Below are 5,000 nucleotides of genomic sequence, written 5' to 3'. Positions count from 1 at the left end.
AGGGCTGCACAAACCACCACGACATCCTCGGTAGGCCCACATAAGGGCAAGGAAAACTCACACCCAGTGGGACGTCGGTGACAATGATGACTATGAGAACCTTGGAGAGGAGGAAAGCAATGGATGTCGAGCGGGTCTAACATGATACTGTGAAAGTTCAATCCATAATGGATCCAACACAGTCGCGAGAGTCCAGTCCAAAGCGGATCCAACACAGCAGCGAGAGTCCCGTTCACAGCGGAGCCAGCAGGAAACCATCCCAAGCGGAGGCGGATCAGCAGCGCAGAGATGTCCCCAGCCGATACACGGGCGAGCAGTACATGGCCACCGGATCGGACCGGACTGCCTCCACAAGGGAGAGTGGGACATAGGAGAAAAAGAAAAGAAACGGCAGATCAACTGGTCTAAAAAGGGAGTCTATTTAAAGGCTAGAGTATACAAATGAGTTTTAAGGTAAGACTTAAATGCTTCTACTGAGTATAAAAAATATATATATACGTATGTAAATATGTATATTTACGTACATGTTTGTGTATATACACACATATATATACATATATACACGTACACATACATATATGTACATGTATACATTTATGTAGGGGTGGTGTGGTTGGGAGAGTGGCCGTGCCAGCAACCTGAGGGTTCCTGGTTCAATCCCCACCTAGTACCAGCCTCGTCATGTCCGTTGTGTCCTTGAGCAAGACACTTCACCCTTGCTCCTGATGGCTGCTGGTTAGCGCCTTGCATGGCAGCTCCCTCCATCAGTGTGTGAATGTGTGTGTAAATGTGGAAGTAGTGTCAAAGCGCTTTGAGTACCTTGAAGGTAGAAAATCGCTATTCAAATACAACCCATTTATCATTTATTTATGTACTTATATATTATTATTATGAGAGAGAGACTTTTTTATGATTACTTGTATTTTTATATATATATTTTAAATTATAGTTTGATGTACTTCTACCAAGTGAATTATTTGTCCATTTTTTATTGAAAATGTATTCCTTGTTAATATATAGTACAAGTTGCACTTCTGCCTGTAGGCCAGTAGGGGGTATGACTACATAGTGTAGTACTGATACTGATACACCTTGTGGTCCACTACATGACATACTGTATAAACTACATTACATGACATACTGTACAAAGTACAGTACAGTACATCAAGTCTCTCATAAGTGCAAATATTGTCGGCGACGACAAGACAATTCCAGCAATGTTTCTGACTCGTGTTGTCTCAGGTGTTTCCAACAAGGATCTTCCCAGCTCCCTGCCTTCGGTCCAGATGTGGAGCGGCTACCTCAACAAACACACAGAGGTCAAAGGTCACGCCAGAAGGCTGCAGGTGGCTACAAAAGCCTTGCTTAAGGGCACACTTTTAAGGGTAGTACTAGCTGGATGTATTCTATTACACTTTCAGATTGTGTTTGGGATGTTTTCTTTCAATACTTGGGAACTTTATTTATTTTAAGACAACAAAACTAGAGGGAGTACATTGTGTTCACATGTGATAACAACAATAGTGATGACACACTGTGTTTTGTCCTTGCAAAGTACCAACACAGTGTGTGTGTGTGTGTGTGTGTGTGTGTGTGTGTGTGTGTGTGTGTGTGTGTGTGTGTGCAATCAGACATTGGTCTGATATCAGCAAAAGAAGATGATTCCTAGCACGTGCAAAGTGTGATATCATGTCCGATACAAGCTGTCCTGCAGCGTGTTTACTGGACATCCAAGTCAGCGTCTAAATGTCCTCTGACTAAGTATACACTGTCTTCTTGGGTGAAGCACCACCCATGTGAACATGGACATCCACTCTAGTGTTGTAGTCAAGACACACTTCTTGGGTGAAGCACCACACATGTGAACATGGACATCCACCCTAGTGTTGTAGTCAAGACACACTTCTTGGGTGAAGCACCACCCATGTGAACATGGACATCCACCCTAGTGTTGTAGTCAAGACACACTTCTTGGGTGAAGCACCACACATGTGAACATGGACATCCACTCTAGTGTTGTAGTCAAGACACACTTCTTGGGTGAAGCACCACACATGTGAACATGGACATCCACTCTAGTGTTGTAGTCAAGACACACTTCTTGGGTGGAGCACCACACATGTGAACATGGACATCCACCCTAGTGTTGTAGTCAAGACACACTTCTTGGGTGAAGCACCACACATGTGAACATGGACATCCACTCTAGTGTTGTAGTCAAGACACACTTCTTGGGTGAAGCACCACACATGTGAACATGGACATCCACCCTAGTGTTGTAGTCAAGACACACTTCTTGGGTGAAGCACCACACATGTGAACATGGACATCCACTCTAGTGTTGTAGTCAAGACACACTTCTTGGGTGAAGCACCACCCATGTGAACATGGACATCCACCCTAGTGTTGTAGTCAAGACACACTTCTTGGGTGAAGCACCACACATGTGAACATGGACATCCACTCTAGTGTTGTAGTCAAGACACACTTCTTGGGTGAAGCACCACCCATGTGAACATGGACATCCACTCTAGTGTTGTAGTCAAGACACACTTCTTGGGTGAAGCACCACACATGTGAACATGGACATCCACTCTAGTGTTGTAGTCAAGACACACTTCTTGGGTGAAGCACCACACATGTGAACATGGACATCCACCCTAGTGTTGTAGTCAAGACACACTTCTTGGGTGGAGCACCACACATGTGAACATGGACATCCACTCTAGTGTTGTAGTCAAGACACACTTCTTGGGTGAAGCACCACCCATGTGAACATGGACATCCACCCTAGTGTTGTAGTCAAGACACACTTCTTGGGTGAAGCACCACCGATGTGAACATGGACATCCACCCTAGTGTTGTAGTCAAGACACACTTCTTGGGTGAAGCACCACACATGTGAACATGGACATCCACTCTAGTGTTGTAGTCAAGACACACTTCTTGGGTGAAGCACCACCCATGTGAACATGGACATCCACCCTAGTGTTGTAGTCAAGACACACTTCTTGGGTGAAGCACCACACATGTGAACATGGACATCCACCCTAGTGTTGTAGTCAAGACACACTTCTTGGGTGTAGCACCACACATGTGAACATGGACATCCACTCTAGTGTTGTAGTCAAGACACACTTCTTGGGTGAAGCACCACACATGTGAACATGGACATCCACTCTAGTGTTGTAGTCAAGACACACTTCTTGGGTGAAGCACCACACATGTGAACATGGACATCCACTCTAGTGTTGTAGTCAAGACACACTTCTTGGGTGAAGCACCACACATGTGAACATGGACATCCACTCTAGTGTTGTAGTCAAGACACACTTCTTGGGTGAAGCACCACACATGTGAACATGGACATCCACTCTAGTGTTGTAGTCAAGACACACTTCTTGGGTGAAGCACCACCCATGTGAACATGGACATCCACCCTAGTGTTGTAGTCAAGACACACTTCTTGGGTGAAGCACCACCCATGTGAACATGGACATCCACCCTAGTGTTGTAGTCAAGACACACTTCTTGGGTGAAGCACCACACATGTGAACATGGACATCCACCCTAGTGTTGTAGTCAAGACACACTTCTTGGGTGGAGCACCACACATGTGAACATGGACATCCACTCTAGTGTTGTAGTCAAGACACACTTCTTGGGTGAAGCACCACACATGTGAACATGGACATCCACCCTAGTGTTGTAGTCAAGACACACTTCTTGGGTGAAGCACCACCCATGTGAACATGGACATCCACTCTAGTGTTGTAGTCAAGACACACTTCTTGGGTGAAGCACCACCCATGTGAACATGGACATCCACTCTAGTGTTGTAGTCAAGACACACTTTATTATTCATATTCATACGTGTGTATATATACAAATGTGTGTGTATATATTTATATATATGTGTGTATATGTATGTGTGTGTATGTATGTGCATATATATATATGTATGTATATAAGTATATGTGTGCATATATATTTATGTATGTGTGTGTATGTATATGTGTGTGTGTGTATATATGTATATAAGTGCATGTCTATGTATGTGTGTATATGTATATAGTCTATATATGTGTGTATATGTATGTGTGTGTATGTATACAGTCTATATATGTGTGTGTAAGTATATGTGTGTATATGTATGTGTGTGTACATATGTATATGTGCGTATATATTGTGTGTATATGTGGTTATATATGTACAAGTGTATGTGTGTATATACACATGTATTCATGTAAACAGTATATATATGTAAATGTGTGTGTATACAGTATGTATATGTGTGTATGTATGTGCATATATACGTGTATATATACGTGTGTATATATGTATATGTGTGCATATATATGTATGTCTGTGTGTGTATATATATATATATATATATATATGCGTGCATATGTATGTATGTGTATACTATGTTAAAATGTATGGGTATGTGTATAAATGTATATAGATACATTTATATATACATGTATAATTTATTGTGTGTGTATATATATATGTATATGTGTGTATATATGCGTGCATATGTATACACTGTTAAAATGTATCTGTGTGTATATTTGTACGTATTTATATATTTGTATATAGATGTATATGTGCATATATATATGTGTGTGTGTTTGTGTGTGTATGTGTATATATATATATGTATATATATACATATATGTGCGTGTATATATGTATATACATATCTACACACACACATATATACATATTTATATATATATATATATATATATATATATATATATATATATATATGTGTGTGTGTGTGTGTATTTGTCGTTTTGCCGTCCTTTTAATAGTTTTCCATACATCTCAGCGTGTGTAGATTAGTGCTGGCCTCAGCAATTAACTGTTTGTTTTTTTCCACGAGATTATTGGGAGGTCTCCACTGAACAGGTGTGATGTCCCGTCTCCTCCCACATGTTGCAGCGTTAATGCTGATTGTGGCGAGAATGACATCATTCAGTCCAGGAAACAAA

This window comes from Nerophis ophidion, linkage group LG03 (assembly GCF_033978795.1).
Source record: "Nerophis ophidion isolate RoL-2023_Sa linkage group LG03, RoL_Noph_v1.0, whole genome shotgun sequence".
Taxonomy (NCBI): domain Eukaryota; kingdom Metazoa; phylum Chordata; class Actinopteri; order Syngnathiformes; family Syngnathidae; genus Nerophis; species Nerophis ophidion.
Note: the sequence above shows the minus strand (reverse complement) of the source record.